Source organism: Eucalyptus grandis, chromosome 11 (genome assembly GCF_016545825.1).
Source record: "Eucalyptus grandis isolate ANBG69807.140 chromosome 11, ASM1654582v1, whole genome shotgun sequence".
Lineage (NCBI taxonomy): Eukaryota > Viridiplantae > Streptophyta > Magnoliopsida > Myrtales > Myrtaceae > Eucalyptus > Eucalyptus grandis.
This window is the reverse complement of record NC_052622.1, coordinates 36,856,284-36,878,481: the sequence shown is the minus strand read 5'-3', so window position 1 is coordinate 36,878,481 and position 22,198 is coordinate 36,856,284. Positions and strand designations below refer to the sequence as shown.

The 22,198-nt window shown below is 38.2% G+C and overlaps 2 long non-coding RNA genes across 3 annotated transcripts; both read left to right on the top strand.

The window, feature by feature from the left end:
* The first annotated feature begins 4,456 nt into the window (after positions 1-4,456).
* LOC108956898 lies at positions 4,457-6,881 on the top strand. Its single transcript, XR_005547920.1, has 7 exons — positions 4,457-5,053; positions 5,193-5,251; positions 5,340-5,494; positions 5,591-5,667; positions 5,820-5,872; positions 5,985-6,075; positions 6,181-6,881. It is a non-coding gene; the product is annotated as an uncharacterized LOC108956898 (long non-coding RNA).
* A 3,692-nt stretch (positions 6,882-10,573) lies between these two features.
* On the top strand, positions 10,574-11,945 carry LOC120289386. 2 transcript variants are annotated; one of them, XR_005547343.1, is made up of 4 exons: positions 10,574-10,640; positions 11,548-11,600; positions 11,713-11,803; positions 11,909-11,945. It is a non-coding gene; the product is annotated as an uncharacterized LOC120289386 (long non-coding RNA). The 2 variants fall into 2 exon arrangements; XR_005547342.1 differs by lacking the exon at positions 11,909-11,945 and having other exon boundaries at positions 11,713-11,855.
* The last annotated feature ends 10,253 nt before the right edge of the window (positions 11,946-22,198 follow it).

The following is a 22,198-nucleotide window of genomic DNA, read 5'->3' as shown; positions in this document are numbered from 1 at the left end:
AGATTTACCTTATCAAATGTAGAAAATATTTTCTATTTCATTGTCAGATTTTAGCCGAATGCCAGAAAATATTATTATTTTCCTAGAAAATGATTTCATAGAAAATATTTTGCAAAAATGCCACATTTTCTACGAAATGAACGGAGCCTCTGTCTCTTTAATTTATCTTGTTTTCTACCGAGATGCTTGTAATTTGTATTTCCCCCTTTTTTGCCGCGTATATTTGATGCTTGATATTAAATGAACAATCAAATTGGCTATGAGAATGTCTTCTCCCCCATTACTTTCCCATGTACATAATTTGTCTTATCTAATAGATGAACGTGGCATGTGATTGATACCACTCCAAGGAATTCATCTTGGAAATATATTTGTTGGAGTAAATCTTATTACCTATGACTTTCGAAAAAAAGATCTAAATAATATAACTTTTATATGGCATTCACTTTAATACTGTTTTTTTTTTCTTATTACTTAAATGCCATGACTTCCAAAAAAAATTTCACTTACGTGTTATAATTTTTTTTTTTTTTTGCAATTACTTGAATGACTTCTAATAAAACGTTCACTCAAGTGTCATAACTATTTAAAAAACATTCACCTTTTGTGCCGAAAATTCTAACGTGGCATAGTACTTGTGGTGAACATTTTCTAAAAGTTATGTCTATTAAGTGTTCAATTAAAAGTGTGGTTATCACATACATATAAACAAAGATATTTACCCTTAACCATTCGAGTTCTCTTTGCACTTATACAGTTGCTTTGGAGACATCAGTTACAACATCGAACTTAGGGTTGTACTTTGCTGCCACGAGCATCATCCTGGGCGATTCTTCTGGAGTAGGCCCTTGAACTAATGATTTGATCTTACCTTCAAAAAGCGTCTGAGAGTTCCTTTCTTGGCCATTTTCCACAGCAAGTGTCATCAACCTCCTGCCTTAGGCTGAAATCCAAATAAGCTCTGGGTAAAACTGAATACATGGCTTCACGAGTTCATTGATTCCCTTCATTGTAGCTTGACAAAATAGGGCCAATGGGTTTTTCGTGTGCATACAAATGACAAGATGAGTGCAACTGCCGGCAAAAGTTGCGAGTAAGTTTTGGGAACCATTCGGTTTTTTTTAGCGGTTAGATGGTGTCCACCCAATTTTTGCGCGCCTCAAGTGATCCACCTCTCTGAATAATCTTAAGAGTACACTCTTTCATTTTGGTCCGGTGGGTTCATAATCTTATTTCTAAAGTGCTCTGAATAAGCCTTGAACACAAGATCACAAGAATAACAAACTCGTTTTCATGTATCTTGGGGTGGAATTTCCGAATGCACGGTTTTGTTGTGGCCCAAGAAATTTGCTCCCCTAAAATCTTCTTCTATTCCGAGCCCTCCCAAAAAAATTAATTTGACTTACGTACCTGCTTTCTCCCCTATATTCCTATTCTTCACGCCTTTTTGAAGTTGCCAAGCAAAGGTGTAAATTTACTACGTTAAATGCGTTTTGATAAGCACAAGCATGTGTGTTTCATCTATGGCAACCTTATTTTATGGATGACATGGCGAGAATAGTCAATGACGCTAGGGGCTTGCCCCTAGTCCCATGCCCAATTTCGTTTCGAATCAATGGATTGATCACTCGGGATCAAGTTACGATGCAATAATTCATCATGAATCCTTAAGGTTGACGTCTGTTGGCCTTCTTTGATCAGGCATCAGCACAACAACAGAAGAGAGTCGCAATACGATACTCTTCATATAACTTAAATTTTGATCAAGTTTTCTAGGAAGTACATTGCCATCCATAACTGAACTTCAAATCACAGGCCAGAGGTTTGCTCTCTCCACAAAATCTATCCGATTTACCCGACCATGGGCTTACAATAATTGGAAAATTCAAGCTATCTAATGTTGGATAGCCCCACTTAAGCGAGAAAAAGTAAAACTTCGTCTGTGTTCAGGGGCTTAGGATAAGATCAAAGGCAATGAAAAATAAACTCGCTAAAAAACACGTTCAACATATAAAACTTCGAAGATCCCACAAAACTGTTTCACAATGCAATATCTATCTCAAAAAGATTCATTATTTCGTTAAGTTTAACATTGAAATTATTTAGCTATAATTATACCTCGATCAATAATTTTCATTGACTCTGTCTTAAACTTCTACGCATGCTTTGAGTCACTTCATGTACTTTTTTTTTGGTCGGTAATGCTTAAAATTTCATTAACACAGCAGAAGTCTGTTTACTTCAAAAACTAAGATATCTAACGTAGATTTCGGGGGATATAGCAGCCAATTTGGGGGAAGTTCTTTTTTCCACTTTGCCTTGACCACCCTATCTGCAAGTTGATTTGCTTCTCTCGGACAGAAAGATAAACTAACCCAATTTAGTTGGGCCAGCTTTGATCTACGTCCATCCAGGCCCTGATGTTCCATGGACTTTCCTCTCCCTGAGCCAGGCACTGAATGAGCAAAGTACAGTCAGTAGGTACTTCCACTTTGCTCGCACGTGGGATTTCTCTTCCCATCTTTTCTTCCACAAAACGCAGGCCATGGAGGAGAGCCAGGGTTTCAGCTGCTTTGGCCAATCTAGCATGAACGGAGTGCTCGAACCCATTGATCATCGTTCCTTTGTAGTCGCAAACCACCCCAGCCACCGCCGAGTCCAACGATCCTTCCGATTTCAAGCCATCCAAGTTAAGTTTCCGATTTCAATACTTCACTTAAATTTTACCCATTGGAAACTCAAGACCGATGACCTCATCGACAGGCCTTGTGGGTCAATCCAATTGTTATGACTTATCGGTGAGCTTATCAAGTGTCCTGTCGATTATGTATTATGATTTAAGTGTATTGTCATGGCTGATTGTGGCCATTAAATTATTTAAATTGGGTCCGCTTCTGAGGAGAGGCAAGAGTGTCACATCCTTGTGGTGAGTAGCTTGGGTGGCGTTGTTCACTTGAACAACATCTTTCGTCGGCCACTTGGCCTGTATTATCTTGCTCTTTTACTTGCCATTACTTTTAGCCAGTTACATCCAACTGGTCAGTAAAGCATATACAGAACAAGCTTCCGCCAGATATTGAACAAGAGTTGGCCAAGAGTCGATTCCCATTCGCACTCTCCAATGGTTTTCTAATTCTCTTTTCTCACTTTTCGCTCGGGTAACATGTGTACGATTCGACAAGAGTCCTCACTAATTTCATACATAATTTGCAAATTTTCAGATGTGCCCCTGTCCCACGGTACACGTGAAAAACATTCCATCTATTTAATAAAAATGAGCTAGTTTCATTGATTAAGTTCCCATCTAAATTTTTTTATCCTCCCTATTTTCCTTATACCATAAATTACATATTAAGTTAATTATCCTTCTCTTAGAAAAATTTCTGATATTAAGCTTTTGAGAACACTCACATTAAGCTAAATGTATATGATAATTTTATTGATTTTCTCATCTTATGAGGTAAAGATAAAGACGTGTCTCTAGGGAATGACACATTAGTGCAATCTAGACACAAATTATGTTTGAAAGATTTTTTGAGTTGGCAATAAAAATAAACCTAAAGAAAAAAGAGGTGGAGGGAATGATTTCCCCATGTTGTTCCAAAAGAACAGATATAATTACTTATCATTAAGAGACTGCATAAGACTCATCCCTTGAAGACTTGATCATCGAACTAATCATTTCACTATGGTCATCTCCAGGAAGGAAATCATGTAGCGTTGTTCTAAATAAAAAATTACTTGTCAATTGATAGGATTGTCACTATTATGACAAAGTGTAAAGATAACACTATAGAAGAATATTCACCGACAAACACATTGTCCAAGACAAATGCACGGTGGAATGTTTTTGCTACATAGCAACAAAAAAGACGATGGGTCGTGTAAGAAAAAAAAGATTGATTCTTTTTCCCAACTGTTAAGTCTATCCAATAAAGTTTAATTGATGTACTTTATTTAACAAAAAAATCCATGCAATGCATCAGCATGATAAAAAGTAATACTTTTATAAACGTGTATCTTGTATCATTTGTAACTTATACATTAATTTTTTTAATTGATGAAGTCAATATGATTAAGTTCATTAATTTATTTTTATTCGTGTACAATTCTGTTATAATTATTACATGAAATTGTGAAGATACAAATTTTTTTGTATAGTGTGAATACAGTGGCAAAGATAAATGAACTAAAAAACAAATTGTGTAAGATATAAAAGTTAGAAGGTACCTCAAAACTAATTCACAGTGCAATATCTGTCTCAAAAAGAACTCATGATTTTGTTAAGTTTAATGTTGAAATTTTTTAGCTATAATTGTACCTCGATCGATGAATCCTCCTTGATTCTGTCTAAAATTTCTATGCATGCTTTGATTCAATCGATTATCACTCATGTTATGTACTTCACTTAAACTTTACCCATTAGAAACTCAAGCCATTTCATCGACAGGCCTTGTGGGTAAATCGCATTGTTATGACTTATTGATGAGCTTATTAGGCATTTTATCTAGGGTGAGCACGGTTTTTGAGTAGAACCGGGAACCGAAAAACCGAACTGGTGGGTCTGATTTGGTTCCCAGTTCCAAGGGAGAAGGTTTCGGTTCCCCGTTCTACTCTTTTTGGAACCGGCGGTTCCCAATTTGGTTCTCGATTCCTATCGGAACCAGAACCGGAAACCAGGGTTCCTAAACCTAAAATCTCTAATTTCTTCAATCTTCAAGTCTTCCTGTTCTCTCTGCCGATACTTTCCTCTCTAGTCTCTGCTCTCTCCTCTGTACAGCACTGCGGCGCCCCGACAACAGCCCGACACTGTTCACCGTCCTCGACGCCGCTGTCACGACCCACGATGTCACCGTTCTTGCTTTCTACTGATGGCTCATCAATCGGTACCCGAACTTGATCACAGACGTCATCAAGGAAGAGCCGCCCCTCGACACGAGCGGCGTCGCCTGGCCGATCAACCCCTTCAAGCCAAACCCTAACACTTGTGTTGTCAGGTTTTTTTGAATTTTGGTGGTCTCGAGCTGGAATTGTGAGAGGATTTGCGTTGAAGGTAAGGAGAGAGAGAGAGAGAGAGAGAGAGTTCGTGCGGATTTTTTGCATCACGCATGCTCAAGAAGTGAAGTTATCATATCGTTGACACTAATTTAATTGTCCTTTGTGCATAATGATGTTACTTTTGGGGCCTCCAGGTCCTGGAAAGACCACATTACTTCTAGCATTAGCTGGGAAGCTTAGCAAAGCTTTGAAAGTAAGTATAAAGAAAGTACTTTTAGAGTTGTCTTACTTTAGTAGTGAATTCTTTCGTGTGAGTCACACAAAGAGCTTTTGAATCTCAGTTCGTACAATGGACATGGGATGGACGAATTTGTGCTGCAAAGGACATCGGCTTATATAAATCAATATGATCTCCATATAAGAGAAATGACTATTAGAGAAACTCTAGCGAACTCTGGCTTTCTTGGCCAGGTGCCAAGGCGTCGGACACCATTTTGTGAGTTTCCTCTATTTTTCTTGTTACCTTGATTCAAAGAGTAAATTGTAGAAAAGCGTAAGGATTTAGAGATATAATACTACCGTTGTTTTTCAGACATGCTAGTAGAGTTATCAAGAAGAGAGACGGAGGCAAACATCAGACCTGATCCTGATATAGATATCTTTATGAAGGTGAGATACGAGACTGCAACTAAGGAACAATCGAACAGCTTTCTGATTGCAGATTTTACATGCTTATACTTCCTTTATTTTGATATGGAAAATATGGTCAAAAACATGGATTGATGCCTTTAAGAGCTTCTATGTATCTTAATCTTCTACAGGCAGCTGCCCCGGAGGGTAGGAGACTAATGTTGTTACCAATTATATACTCAAGGTACAAACAAGAAAAATACCTTTAGTCCATTCTTTTGTCTTTTTTCCACGAGGATAAGGAGAAAACACAAAAACTGAAAATTTCTGTTCTTTTTGCCATGCTTAAAATTTAGATTCCAGGACTTGAAATTTGCACCGACACGATGGTGGGAGATGAAATGATACGAGGCATCTCCGGTGGACAAAAGAAACGAGTCACAACTGGTAAGACCCAGAAGGCTGCTTTAGTATCCCATTTTGTTGGATGATTGCAATGACTTTCGATAAAATTCGGTTGATTTTTTTCAATTTCGTGTTGATATAAAACAGGGGAGATGCTAGTCCGGTCAGCCAAAGCACTCTTTATAGACGAAATATCGACTAGCTCGGATAGTTCGACAACATTCCAAATAGTGAACTCACTCAGATAGTCCATACCCATCCTCAATGGGACTGCTCTAATATCCCTCCTCCAGCCTGCACCAAAAACTTACGACCTGTTTGACAATATCATCCTTCTTGCAAATGGGCAAGTAGTGTAATCAAGATCCCCGAGAAAATGTGCTCGAGTTCTTCAATCACATGGGTTTTAAATGTGCAGAAAGGAAAGGAGCAACTGATTTCTTGCGAGAAGTAATATTTTCGCAGCACTGGGTGGTCTCGGGCTCGAATGATCATCCATCCTAGAATTTGTATTACATGGAGGTAATATTGTTGAGTTATAATCCAACAAAGAACTTCTTGCATGGGAAATAATCTGCTTAAATTGCTGATTTTAGTGTGATAGTAGGTGACTTTGTAGTTGTAATTTTAGATCCGAGAATTGTTGGAAGGTGCTGATCTTAGTCTGTTCTAATTTGGATTTTGTGATTGTAATGTGTGTTTTTACTATGCTTGGCTTATTGGTAGATGTTTTGCTTCAAAATTTATTCGCCAGACATTTAAATTCTAAGCTGAGGGTACTTTGTAACTATAGAAAATTTCGAAGTGATGGTGTTGTGGGTCCTGTTATAGAGAAGTACGTATTGGAAGTGAAAGTGTTGTGATAAGTTGGTGCAGCTATTTTTGAGATAACTGTTGTGAAGGTTTTGCTTAACTAAAGATGAAAAAAAAAAAAAAATCTGTTAGAATCTGAAACCGACCTTGAAATCTATAATAAGGTAGGTTCTAGGTTTAAGGTTCCAACAGATAAGTTTCAGGTTCCAAAATATAAGGAACCTGTATCTAAAGGTAGATTCTAAGTTCCAAATAGAATCTGTAAGGAATTTGAAACTGCTCATCCATACTTTTATTGATTATATATTATGATTTAAGTGTATTGTCGGTGGCTGATTTTGGCCATTAAACTCTTTCATTTTGGTTCACTTCTGAGGAGAGGCAAGAGTGTCACATCCTTGTGGTGAGTAGTAGCTAGGGTAGCGTTCTTGACTTGACCGACATCTTTTGTCGGCCACTTGGCCTGTATCATTGTGCTCTTTTACTTTCCATTACTTTTAGCCAGTCACATGGAACTCGTCAGTAAAGCATCAGAGAGATGCCGATATCATTAGATCATGTAAAAGTCGATAATGCCCCAGCATGCATTATATAGAACAAACTTCCGCCAGATATTGAATAAGAGTTGGCTAAGAGATTCCCATTCGCACTCTCCAATAATTTTCCAAGTCTCTTTTCTCACTTTCCGCTCGGGTGACATGTGTACAATTCGACAAGAGCCCTCAATAATTTCATACATAATTACAAATTTTCAGACGTGCTCGGGTCCACGGTACACGTGAAAAACATTCCATCTACATGTGTACAATTCGACAAGAGTCCTCAATAATTTCATACATGATTACAAATTTTCAGACGTGCTCGGGTCCACGGTACACGTGAAAAACATTCCATCTATTTAATAAAAATGAGCTAGTTTCCTTGATTAAGTTCCTATCTAAATTTTTTAGCTATAATTATACCTCGATCGATGAATCCTCCTTGATTCTGTCTAAAATTTCTATGCATGCTTTGATTCAATCGATTATCACTCATGTTATGTACTTCACTTAAACTTTACCCATTGGAAACTCAAGCCATTTCATCGACAGGCCTTGTGGGTAAATCGCATTGTTATGACTTGTTGATGAGCTTATTAAGCATTTTATCTAGGGTGAGCACAGTTTCTGAGTAGAACTGAGAACCGAAGAACTGAACCGGTGGGTCTGATTTGGTTCCCAGTTCCAAGGGAGAAGGTTTCGGTTCCCCGTTCTACTCTTTTTGGAACCGACGGTTCCCGATTAAGTTCTCGATTCCTATAGGAACCAGAACTGGAAACCGGGGTTCCTAAACCTAAAATCCCTAATTTCTTCAATCTTTAGGTCTTCCTGTTCTCTCTGCTGATACTTTCCGCTCTAGTCTCTACTCTCTCCTCTGTACAACGCTGCGGCGCCCCTGACAACAACCCGACATTGTTCGCCGTCCTTGATGCCGCTGTCACGACCCACAATGTCACCGTTCTTGCTTTCTACTGATGGCTCATCAATCGGTACCCGAACTTGATCACAGACGTCATCAAGGAAGAGCCACCCCTCGACACGAGTGGCGTCGCCTGGCCGATCGACCCCTCCAAGCCAAACCCTAACACTTGTGTTGTCAGGTTCTTTTGAATTTTGGTGGTCTCAAGCTGGAATTGTGAGAGGATTTGCGTTGAAGGTAAGGAGAGAGAGAGAGAGAGAGAGTTCGTGCAGATTTTTTGCATCACGCATGCTCAAGAAGTGAAGTTTTCATATCGTTGACACTAATTTAATTGTCCTTTGTGCATAATGATGTTACTTTTGGGGCCTCCAGGTCCTGGAAAGTAGGGGTGTGCAACGGGAACCGCCCGAACCGGGAACCGGCCGGACCGGACCGGACCGGACCGGCCGGTTTTGGGCGGTTCCCACAATCGGCGGTCCGATTCCTGGTTCCTAATCTTGGAACTGGTGGCCGGTCTGTCCGGTTCCTGGTTCCAAGGTGGGAACCGGACCGACCGGACCGAACCAAATTTTTTTATTTATAATTTATATACATAGAATTAATAAAGTATATAAACATAATAACTTATTGCAACCAAAATTGCAATTTGAGGTAACAACCTCTTATGGGGCCAAAAGACCATTAAAACCCTTTTTGTTACTCTTTTATTTATAGAAAAAATCTCTCTGTTAGTTTCATCTTCTACTCGATGTGGGATTAACGCAAAACATGCCAAACCCAATTGATCTTATTATGTATGTGTGCAAAGATCCATTTCGGATAAATCAAGAAAGAGCGAATTTAGCTCGACGGCTACTGGCCAGTTCAAGTGCCGAATACAGCTCTTTGCCAGGTCCAACGAAGCATTTCCGGATCACCCAACAAGCAGAAGAGCCGAGCAAAGGAAACAAAAAAGACAACTTCCAAAACCTCATATTCAAGTCCTGAAAACAAGAATGTCGGTTCTGCAGTGACCATATCCAATAGAAAACACGCCACTGAAATTGCAACAATCGATCTATATGCTTATCAACCCCAATCTCAGGTTTAAAGCTCGCTTCAACCTGCAACTAGTTTGATGTTTATAAATCACCAAAATGCTAAGGCTAACATATTCGAGTTCAGTTGCAATTGAAACACAACTTCACCTATTAACGTACAGAGCTACATGACTTGTAAAACACAAGGACACGAGATTGCCTGCCAATAACACCAAAGAGAAGCATAGAGCTAGCAAGAGACTCCAGCAACTACGAACTTACAGAAATGTGAAAAAAGATAAGCCAATTCAATTTTGCCACTATTAACAATTTTAGCAGAGATGGGTAAGTAATCATAATGATGACCAGCAGAGTACAAACGATTTAAAATGGAAAGGATAATTGCCAAACGAATTCGACGCAGAAATTGACCACCGCGAACACTAACTTCTCATTAAAGTATTCACATTACACGTGACTTCGATTCAAAACTAAATCAAAAGCCCTAACCCTAAAGCGCCATAACCATCCACAATGATACCCAATTCAACAACAAGCGCATCGAAGCGAAACACCCCCCAAACACAATTAACCGCTAAAGCCGTAGAGAGTCCTGCCCTGCCTCTTGAGGGCGCAGACGACGTCCATGGCGGTCAATCTTTAGTGCAAAAAAGTAGAGCCGATTTTGTTAGACCGGACCGGACCGGAACCGATGGTCCGGTCCAGTTCCTGGTCCTAGGACCAAACGGTCCAGTCCACGGTTCGCAATTTTGGGAACCGGTGCTCCTGGTCCGGTTCCCGGTTCCAAGGTGGAACCGGACCGAACCAGGAACTGATCACCCCTACTGGAAAGACCACATTACTTCTAGCATTAGCTGGGAAGCTTAGCAAAGCTTTGAAAGTAAGTATAAAGAAAGTACTTTTAGAGTTGTCTTACTTTAGTAGTGAATTCTTTTGTGTCAGTCACACAAAGAGCTTTTGAATCTCAGTTCGTACAATGGACACGGGATGAACGAATTTGTGCTGCAAAGGACATCGGCTTATATAAATCAATATGATCTCCATATAAGAGAAATGACTATCAGGGAAACTCTAGCGAACTCTGGCTTTCTTGGCCAGGTGCCAAGGCGTCGGACACCATTTTGTGAGTTTCCTCTATTTTTCTTGTTACCATGATTCAAAGAGTAAATTCTAGAAAAGCGTACGGATTTAGAGATATAATACTACCGTTGTTTTTCAGACATGCTAGCAGAGTTATCAAGAAGAGAGACGGAGGCAAACATCAGACCTGATCCTGATATAGATATCTTTATGAAGGTGAGATACGAGACCGCAACTAAGGAACAATCGAACAGCTTTCTGATTGCAGATTTTACATGCTTATACTTCCTTTATTTTGATATGGAAAATATGGTCAAAAACATGGATTGATGCCTTTAAGAGCTTCTATGTATCTTAACTGTTGCGATAGGGCGAGCGATCGAACAAAATATAGACGGAAGAAGAAAAATAAATCAGACACCGGATTTACGTGGTTCAGTCGTAAAGACCTACGTCCACGGGGACAGCAGCAGCGAATTTCACTATAGATCAAGCGATACAAGGAGATTACACACTCAAGTCACTCAAACACTCTCTCGGTGTTTCCCAAGCCCCAATTACACCCAATAACACACACAGTGTTTAGCCCCGAAATTCCTCAAGAAATAATCTCTCAATCTCACGAAGGAATTACACGCAAATCTTACCACAAGATTTAATTGGCTTTAACACTAAACCTTCTTGGATGTAATTCACGACAAAGAAAATCCCTCCCAAGCACTCGACAACGAGACGGCACTTCAAGATCAATTCTTCACGATCAACGGCGGAACACCAAGCACTCACGTGGCGCTTCAAAACAACTTGTGATCCACATCTATCACCCACGGCCTCGAGTCTATATATAAGTAAAACCCTTATTCTTTTGCCAACTTCTCATAGGATTTTGTTTCCTATCCAAAACATATCTTTGTATATTTTAAACAAAAAATCCAAGTCCTAGTCAAAGTTGGACTTTCCTATTTTAGCAGCCAGACTCTCCAACGCAGATTCAAATTCGGGAAGTTGATCTTCGGATCTTCTTTGCTCGATTTCGAACATCCACAACATATCCAATTCGGAATATTCGTAATTTTGCATTGGGCTTAAACTCGAGACATATTTTAACATTAACCTTCTACAGGCAGCTGCCCCGGAGGGTAGGAGACTAATGTTGTTACCAATTATATACTCAAGGTACAAACAAGAAAAATACCTTTAGTCCATTCTTTTGTCTTTTTTCCACGAGGATAAGGAGAAAACACAAAAACTGAAAATTTCTGTTCTTTTTGCCATGCTTAAAATTTAGATTCCAGGACTTGAAATTTGCACCGACACGATGGTGGGAGATGAAATGATACGAGGCATCTCCGGTGGACAAAAGAAACGAGTCACAACCGGTAAGACCCAGAAGGCCGCTTTAGTATCCCATTTTGTTGGATGATTGCAATGACTTTCGATAAAATTCGGTTGATTTTTTTCAATTTCGTGTTGATATAAAACAGGGGAGATGCTAGTCCGGCCAGCCAAAGCACTCTTTATAGACGAAATATCGACTAGCTCGGATAGTTCGACAACATTTCAAATAGTGAACTCACTCAGATAGTCCATACACATCCTCAATGGGACTGCTCTAATATCCCTCCTCCAGCCTGCACCAAAAACTTACGACCTGTTTGACAATATCATCCTTCTTGCAAATGGGCAAGTAGTGTAATCAAGATCCCCGAGAAAATGTGCCCGAGTTCTTCAATCACATGGCTTTTAAATGTCTAGAAAGGAAAGGAGCAACTGATTTCTTGCGAGAAGTAATATTTTCGCAGCACTGGGTGGTCTCGGGCTCGAATGATCATCCATCCTAGAATTTGTATTACATGGAGGTAATATTGTTGAGTTATAATCCAACAAAGAACTTCTTGCATGGGAAATAATCTGCTTAAATTGCTGATTTTAGTGTGATAGTAGGTGACTATGTAGTTGTAATTTTAGATCCGAGAATTGTTGGAAGGTGCTGATCTTAATCTGTTCTAATTTGGATTTTGTGATTGTAATGTGTGTTTTTACTATGCTTGGCTTATTGGTAGATGTTTTGCTTCAAAATTTATTCGCCAGACATTTAAATTCTAAGCTGAGGGTACTTTGTAACTAAAGAAAATTTCGGAGTGATGGTGTTGTGGGTCCTGTTATGGAGAAGTACGTCTTGGAAGTGAAAGTGTTGTGATAAGTTGGTGCAACTATTTCTCGAGATAACTGTTGTGAAAGTTTTGCTTAACTAAAGATGAAAAAAAAAAATTTGTTAGAATCTGGAACCGATCTTAAAATCTATAATAAGGTAGGTTCTAGGTTTAAGGTTCCAACAGATAAGTTTCAGGTTCCAAAATATAAGGAATCTGCATCTGAAGGTAGATTCTAAGTTCCAGACAGAATTTATAAGGAATTTGAAACTGCTCATCCCTAATTTTATTGATTATATATTATGATTTAAGTGTATTGTCATTGGCTGATTTTGGCCATTAAACTCTTTCATTTTGGTTCACTTCTGAGGAGAGGCAAGAGTGTCACACCCTTGTGGTGAGTAGTAGCTAGGGTAGCGTTCTTGACTTGACCGTAGGGGTGTGCATGGTCCAGGCGGGCAGTTCCCGACCTAGAACCGGGAACCGCCCGCTAAGGACCGGTTCCGAAAAATTGGATCCGGGATCCACCCGTTTGTTGTATGGATCCACCCGGGAACCGGACCGCCGGTCCTGTCCGGTTCTCGGGTGGATCCACGGAACCGATCTTGACGCGAAAAATCGACTTAATTGGACATGAAAAATTCAAGAATTAGAGAAATCTCGTTCGGCTATTCTATCACCAAAACATGTAGTGCTAAGAGGGTTCGTGGGAAGAGTTTCGGTCATAAAAACCCATACTCGGCTCGAAGACGGCGGCAAAGGCCAGTTAGAGATGAATCGAACTTCAGTCGGCCGGGAACGAACGGTTTGAACCAAAAGGAAACTCACTAGAAATGCCGAGGTTTGGGAAAGAGAAGTCTTGTGCTCGAGGTCGGCGATTGGCGTCAAGGATGGGCAAGCAATGCTCGACGTCGATCCACTTCTCCCTCACTGTTGGCGTGGTGGTCGGCGCGGAGGCGAGCTGTGGAGTCGCAGGTCACTGCTGGGCGGAGCAGAGGCTGTGGCGGGTGGCAGCCGGTGCGAGGGGGCGAATAGCAGCAGCAGCCGGCATGAGGGGGCGAACACGCCGAACAGCAGTCGCGGCCCGCGGGTCACTGTTGGGCTAAGACAATCACCGAAGAACCGAAGAAGTGGAAGAAGTCGAAGAAGTCGAAGAAGAAGAGAGACAGAGAAGAGAGACAAATGGTCACAGAATAGAAGAACCGAAGAAGTTGAAGACACTGGACAGAGGAGAGAAGTCTCGGTTAGGGTTTGTTTTGTTTTAGTAATATTTTAATATTAAAAAGGTTCCGGTCCGGTCCGGATGGGCGGGCGGGCGGATCCGCCCATGGAACCGGGAACCGGACCGGTACCCACCGGTTCCCGTAAATTGGAACCGGGAACCGGACCGGTTCCCTCAAGAACCGTCGGTTCCGGGCGGTTCCGGTCCGGTTCCGAGCGGTTCGGGCGGTTCCCGGATATTTTGCACACCCCTACTTGACCGACATCTTTTGTCGGCCACTTGGCCTGTATCATTGTGCTCTTTTACTTTCCATTACTTTTAGCCAGTCACATGGAACTCGTCAGTAAAGCATAAGAGAGATGCCAATATCATCAAATCATGTAAAAGTCGATAATGCCCCAGCATGCATTATATAGAACAAACTTCCCCCAGATATTGAATTAGAGTTGGCTAAGAGTCGATTCCCATTCGCACTCTCCAATAATTTTCCATGTCTCTTTTCTCACTTTCCGCTCGGGTGACGTGTACAATTCGACAAGAGCCCTCAATAATTTCATACATAATTACAAATTTTCAGACGTGCTCGGGTCCACGGTACACGTGAAAAACATTCCATCTACATGTGTACAATTCAACAAGAGTCCTCAATAATTTCATACATGATTACAAATTTTCAGACGTGCTCGGGTCCACGGTACACGTGAAAAACATTCCATCTATTTAATAAAAATGAGCTAGTTTCATTGATTAAGTTCCCATCTAATTTTTTTTTATCCTCCCTATTTTCCTTAATTTTTTAAAATACCATAAATTCCATATTAAGTTAATTATCCTTCTCTTAGAAAATTTTCTGATGTTAAGCTTTGGAGAATACTCATATTAAGTTAAACGTATGTGATAATTTAATTTGTTGAGGATGATAGTATTCTCATCTTATGAGTTAAAGTTAAAGACGTGTCTCTAGGGAATGACACATTAGCGCAATCTAGACTCAAATTATGTTAGAAAGATTTTTTGAGTCGGCTATAAAAATAAACTTGAAGAAAAAAGAGGTGAAGAGAATGATTTCCCCATGTTGTTCAAAAAGAATGGATCTAACTGTTTATCATTAAGAGACTACATAAGACTTGTCTCTTGAAGACGTGATCCTCGAACTAATCAATTCACCTTGAACTAATCAATTCACTATAGTCATCTCCAGAAAGGAATCATGTAGTGTTGTTCTAAACAAAAAATAACTTGTCAATTGATAGGGTTGTCACTATTATTACAAAGTGTAAAGATAACATTATAGAAAATACACTGACAAACACATTGTCCAAGATACATGCATGATGAAATATATTGAGTGGTTTTGGATTTCTCTCATCCCAAAAAAATAGCAGAGGATCTAGCTTTTTTCACAACCGATATGGGGCAACCTCAATAATCTCTCCCTGAGTTGAAGCCATAATAACATATAACTCTTCTGTGTGATTGTTGGGTTCAGAATTGTTGGTAATCGAACTCTAATACCAGTGTTGAGTGATCTTGGGTTTCTTTCACCCCAAAAACTAGCTCGAATGGTAAAACTCTACCTCACACTTATAAACTGACAATCAATCTCTTTACAACCTCAACCAAATGTTCTTTGTGTAAGAGAAAATACAATGATTCTTTCTCCCAACTATTAAGTCTATCCAATAAAGTTTAATTGATATGCATCGGCTTGATAAAAGTAATACTTTTATAAACTTGTATCTTGTATCATTTGTAACTTATAAATTAAATGTTTTAATTAATGAAATCAATATGATTAAGTTCATTCATTTATTTTTATTTATGTACAATTCTGTTATAATTATTACATGAAATTGTGAACATACAACAGTTTTTGTATAATGCGAATAAGATCAATTGCAAAGAAAAATAAAGACTCGCTAAAAAACACATTGTTCAAGATGTAAAAGTTAGTAAGTACTTCAAAACTAATTCCCCATGCAATATGTATCTCAAAAAGAACTCATGATTTCATTAATTTTAATGTTGAAATTTTTTAGCTATAATTATACCTCGATCGATGGATCCTCATGATTTAGGTCAATCGATTATAACTCATGTCATGTACTTCATTTAAACTTTAACCATCGGAAACGCAAGATTGATGACTTCATCAGACATTCCAACGATAGGATTTGTAGGTCAATCGTATTGTCATGACCTATTGATGAGCTTATTAAGTATTCTATTGATTAGGTATTTATTTATGTTTTTTGGAACACAAATTTTTGTTCTTTTATTCTAAGGAACAAAAAAAGAACAAAAAAGCGTTTGTTTACACTTTTATTCCCGGGAACAAAAAAACTATTTTTTTTGTTCACAGGAATAGATTTTGAATAAAAATAAGAAGTAGAAAAAACTTGTTTCTTGTTCCCGGGAACAATTCCAAAAAACACTTCTTCTTTTTTTCTCTTTTTCTTCTTCCTTTTTCTTTGGCTGGTCGTCGGCCTCAACCATGGCCGGCAACTAGCCGTTGAGGGCCAACGACCTCGCCAAAGTGTCGCCGATCGGCGCGAGGCCGGCAACCAGCCAAAAGGAAGAAAAAAAAAAGAAAAAAGGAAAAAGGAAAAATAAAATAAAAATATTAAAAATTAAAAGAAATAAAAATATTATACAAATTTACCAAATGTGTTTCTGTTCTTATTCTATTCCGGGAACAGAAATTTTGTGCGATTATCAAACACATTCCTCTGTTAAAAAATTATTCCTCGGAATAGAAATGGTTTTTTTTTTTTTTTTTTTATATTTCGTAGGAACAATTTTTGAACAAAAACGTTACCAAACGCGCCTTAAGAGTCCATTCCCATTCGCACTCTCCAATTATTTTTTAAATCTCCTTTCTCACTTTCCGCTTGGGTGACATGCGTGCAATTCGCACTCTCCAATGATTTACATGAAACTTTGGCAGCGTTTTTGACTTAGGGTGCCTTTGGTTGAATTTTTGAAAAAAACCTTTGAGAAAATACAAAAACTTTAAGTTAAAAGGATTTTTTTAAAACGCAAATTGTATTTGTTAAATTGTGATATGAAAGTCCATTGTGAAATATCTTTGAGCAAAATAGCATTTTGAGAGATTATATTTACAAAAAACTTTTGAAATTAAAAAAAAAAAATTTATCAACGGAAAAAAAAAAAATTGACTGGCAAAGGCAGGTGGCCGTCGATAATCGAAATCTATCATCGACGGCCGACCTATGAGATCACAAGACCTTAAGTGGCCCTTGAAAAGCACCGGTGAGGGTGTAACCAAGCGGTTGCAACCTCCACGCAACCTCCATGCAACGTCGCCGCAACCTAAATCTAGGTTGCTGGAGGTGGGTCGAATGACCAACGGCCCAGCGACCCAAATTGCTGGAATGACCAAGCGACCTTTGCAAGGGCCACCTAGTTGTGCGACCTCAGGTGGCCCTTCACGAAGGTCGCGTAATAGATTTGTGTCGTCGCGATTGTCGCCAAGGGTCACTCGATTGCTTGCCCTTCACTGACGACCACTTGCAACCATGCCAATCCTGTTCAATGGAAAAGAAGAAAAAGAAGATGAGCAATAGTAGGTCAACATGCTCATAAGGCAAAAGCCAAGGCACCCCCTCAGCTACCTTGGGCTTTTAGCCTTTGAAAGGCTAGCATTGAGGAATGGGATTCAAAAAAAATTGCCAAACACACTTTATTTGGCCTAAATGACTTTCAATGCCCAAGGGGCTTTGGGAATGCCTCTCCCAAACACACCCTTAGAGTAGGTCCTTTGTCGGCCATGTGGCCTATATTATTGTGCTATTTTACTTTACTTTTAGCCAGTTACACCGAACTTGTCTGTAAAGTATCCTATAGATGTCGATATTTTAGGATCATGTAAAGGTCTATAATGCCCCAGCATGAACAAACTTCCCCCGGATATTGAATAAGAGTTGGCTAAGAGTCGATTCCCATTCGGATTCTCCAATGATTTTCTAAATCTCCTTTCTCACTTTCCTCTGGGGTAACGTGCGTACAATTCGACTAGAGTCCTCAATATTTTCATATATAATTGCAAATTTTCAGACATGACCGTGTCCCACGGTACACGTGTAAAACGTTCCATCTTTATTTTGTACAATACGATCTAGTCATCAAAATTTTCATCCTCCCCATTTTCCTTACCTTAAAAAAAATATAAATTCCATAATGAGTTCATTATTCTTCTCTAAGAAAAAATTCTGATATTAACCTTCTGAGAGTACTCACGTTAAGCTAAATGTATTTGTAAACTTTATTAACTTAGGAGACAATATTCCCATTTAATGAGGTAGATGTCAATGTATCTCTTTTATGAAAACGACACATTAGCGCAATCCAAACTCAAATTATGTTAGAAAGATTTTTTGAGTTGGCAATAAAAATAAACGTAAATGAAAAAAGAAGCGGAGAGAATTATTTTTCCCATGTTGTTCAATAAGTACAGATCTAAGATAGTAAATATGAATATTATAAATATGCATATAACATACATCGTCATTTGTAAAAAAATTTATTCACATGGTCTCAGAATGAAAATTTAAAACTATTTAACGACGCAAAAGTCTAGAATTATCGTGTCATCATTTAAAACCCGCTTGTGTTAAAAAATAATTTCAATTTTACAAAGTAAAAGCCAATTGAAATAGGATTCATATTATGTATACCATCTGTTTAGAAGTCTCTTTTTATGAAACAGTCTCGGAATGGAAACACAAACCTGTTTCTGGAAGAAATCTACATGCTAAAAATGAAAATCGTATGTTTGTCATTCTATAAAAGCTGCTTATGTAAAGTAAAAGAAAAATTTACTCTGCCGGTTCACCGCACAGAAATCTATTGAAATATGTTGTTTGTGAAGAAGGGAAAGGTGGAAGAAAAGAAAATAAAATAGGAATATCCATAAAAGTTCTGACGTCACAAAATTTGGAAATGAGGACGTCATTCTGGAAAGGAGAGGGGCACATCATCTTTACAGCTGGAACTTTGGCTCCGTCCCATCCTCAGGTCGATTATAAAAGGAGAAGATCCATGAGAACCGAAAATAACTTCGACTTTAACCCCTTGAAATTACTTCTCCGCTTTAGAGTTGTACCTGCTCGCGGCACGGCATGGAAGCCTCCATGGATATCCAGGACGGTTCGTATCCGAAACCATCGCAAGGTACGTTCTGTTCTTTCCTTTCTTGTTCTGATTTCATCCCAAAAGGTGATGGAAAAATTGGAAAAGTGTCGCTTTTGGGGGGTTAATTTCTATGTAATATAAAAGGGCAACATTTTTATTTATTTATTACTTAACAAGTATCCCGACACTTTATAAAGAAAACCCTTGTAAAAAAGGAAAGAGTGTGAAAGGAGAATAATTTTTGCCGAACTTGAGGGTGTGTTTGGTCTGAGAAAATTTTCCAATTTCCCGTTTTTCTTTCCACAAGTTTTCAATGAAAATACGTTTGGTAGAAATTTTGGTTGTCATGTTTTCAACGTCTGAACTTTAAAACTCAAAATGACCAAAATTGACAGTATTTTTACGAGGTTTGCTTTAAACAACTACACCCAACATGCTTCTATAACTTTCATTCATGTTGAAAGCTCTTACTTTTCACCCTCCAAACATCTTTTCAAGAAAATGGGAGTTGAAATAAGTAGCAATTTTCACTTAAACATTTCCGTAAACCGAATGTACCTTAAATACATGAACTGACTCAAGAGGCAAAAATGTTGATTCGACTAAGCTGGAACTCATACAATTAAAGTTGTGCTCTTAATCCGAGTCTAGGGTACCTAAAATCATGCGTTGGACTCAAGTACGTTTCCTAAAAAGACATTGCTTAGAATTTTCTGGTGTGACCAACGGAAAATGACTTCTAAATATTTTGGAAAGTCCAACTAAATCATTAGAAAAAATTTTCATTTTGAAAAAGAGCTTACTTCTAAATTATTAGGGGACGCAAAATTCTTTGTCCCGGTAATTTTAACAAAGTGATTTAAATTGTCACCATAGAATAGTATGAGGACTGGACTTATAACCAAACAAAGTATAGGGGCTAAAAGTGAGATTTCCCAACTTACCGAGACCGAATAAATATAATCTCCCCGAAAATGCAAAAGTTAATATAGCTAATTGAGGGAAAAGTGTTAGAAAAGTCCTAAATCTATTGTATTTATACCAATTTAGTCATAAACTGTTTATTGGTACCAATTTAATCATAAATCTTTTGACCTAGTGTCAATTCAATTATTTTGGCTAATTTTGGCGAAATATTGCTAATGTAGATGCTGATCGGTTGACGTGGCATGGCCGGTGCTAACATGGGACAACTTTTAATAATATTTTATATATTCTTCACATTTTTATTTTATATATTCTTCACATTTTTATTTTATTTTATTTTTCATTTTCATTTTATTTTTTTCCTTCTCCTCCTTCTTCCTCTAATAAGTTGCCAGACTGCTGCGATCAGCCAAAGGCGAGGGTTAGCAAGGTCAATGTTGTTGGCCTTTGGCAAGCCTCACTGGCAACTGGTGAGGCTTACCCTCGTCAGTCATGAGTGAGGCTCAACCTTGCCAAATCCATAAAGGCTAGAGCTCTCACTAGTGGCCAGGTGAGGCTTGACCTTGCTGAATTTGGCTAGGCCAGGCCTTACTGACACCGGGCCTCACCCATGGCTAGTAAGGCCATCGTCACGGCGACCTCAAGCTCATTGGTCCTCACCTTTAGCCAATTGCCAAGGTCCAAAAATTGGTTGGAGGAAGGAGGAGGAGAAGAAAGGAAAAAGAAAAGGAAAAATAAAATAAAATAAAAAATTCGAAATATATTATTAAAAGTTATCCATGTCGGTGTTAGCGGTGCCATGTTAGCCGACCGGTGCCCACGTTAATAATATCCAGCCAAAATTAGCCAAAAGGATTGAATTAGTACCGAGTTAAAATGTTTATGACTAAATTGATATAAATACAATAAATTTAGGACTTTTTTTTGACACTTTTCCCACCAATTGATTCATTTTTCTTGAGCCCACGGGCGTGACTATTCCTTTCAAGTAAACTTTAAGCACACACAATGTCGTACAAAGCAATTTCATCAGGGCAAAACAAACTGGTTCTACATAGTTAATTACTTATCTTTAAGAGACTGCACGAGACTAATCCCTTTAATACATGATCCCCAAACCAATCAATTTACAACAGCCATCTCCCAAAAATAAATATGTAGCGTCATTTTGAGTGAAAAATAACTTGTCAATAAAAGTGGTTGTCACTCTCATGACAAAGTTTAAGATAACATTAGAAAAGAAAATTCACTAACAAACACACAATGCAATATACATGCATGGCTGAACGTTCTTGCCACAAAAACAAGAAAGACAAGATGGGTTTTCTAAGAAAAAATAGACCAATTCTTTTTCCCAACCATGATGTCTATTCAATAAAGTTAAACGATATACTTATTTAGCAAAAAAAAAAAATCCATGAAATGCATTTGTATGAATGCTGTAAACTCGTATCTTGTATAGATGGTGACTAATGTATTAAATTTATTAATTGATAAAATCGATATGATTAAGTTAATTCATAAATTTTTTATTTATGTATAGTTGTGTTATAGTTATCATGTGGAATTATGAAGATACATAAAGTTTAACATCTCTATTTATGAACGATATCTCAAATAAGATTAATGGCACCGAGATCTCCAAAATAACTCATCATCTCTATTAAGTTTAACATTAACTTAAAAAAAAAAAAAAAAAAGTTTACCATCTAAGTTTAATACAGAAAATTCCAGGCACCGAATGAGCCTGGTACTACTCATGTATGCATGATCCAAAGCATACAAAGTGTAATTAATTTTTCTAAAGTTATTTATGTCCATTTATCTTTTTGGTAACAAAGAGGTTTGCATAGACTTGAGTTCAGAGGGCATGGCAACTGATCAAGCTTGCCAGGACAGTAGCAAAACAACCAGAGGTTTGTCACTTCAAACTTATAATTGTTGTTTTTCATAAATCTTGTGTTTCGGGCATTTTAACATTTTAAATCCCAAATACTTCAAGTTTCAGAGCATACATATGCTGTCATATAAATTGAAATATAAAATTTTCATAATTTTTGATATCTGACTGGAAAGCCCAAAAAAAAAAAAAAAAAAAAAAACTTTTTTACTTCCAAAAGGTAAAAGAATGTGCTCATAATTTACTTAACGATATCATGGATAAGATCAATGGCAATGAGACAAAAACTTAGTAAAATCGCATTGTCCACCATATGAAAGCTAGAACGTCCCACAAATTCATGATGCAATTTCTATCTCGAAAAGAAAGTCGTGATGTCTGTTAAGTTTAACGTTAATTGTTTTTGTTTAAAAGTTTA